Here is a 322-nt window from a genome sequence, read left to right as displayed (position 1 = left end):
AGGTATTATGCCTACGTTTATGCAGAAAAAAGGAAAACAAAATCATGTGACTCGTCATGTAAAATGGGATAAGTGGGTTAAAGCAGAAAGGTATTTTCAGTAAGTTTCAATGTGATATTTATATTACCTATATACCCGAAAACTGCCTTTGCAATGCTTCTGTTAGGGAGAGTTAATAATGATACCGTATTTTTTCTTTTCTTAAGATTATGAAAAATAAGAAATGCCATGCATTTTTGACGGATTTCATGAAATGCTATAATTTGTAGTATATTCAAAGTAAGGCGTATATTGATTTGGAAAGAAATCTAGTAAATATATT

This window comes from Penaeus monodon, chromosome 22 (assembly GCF_015228065.2).
Source record: "Penaeus monodon isolate SGIC_2016 chromosome 22, NSTDA_Pmon_1, whole genome shotgun sequence".
Classification (NCBI taxonomy): Eukaryota; Metazoa; Arthropoda; class Malacostraca; order Decapoda; family Penaeidae; genus Penaeus; species Penaeus monodon.
Note: the sequence above shows the minus strand (reverse complement) of the source record.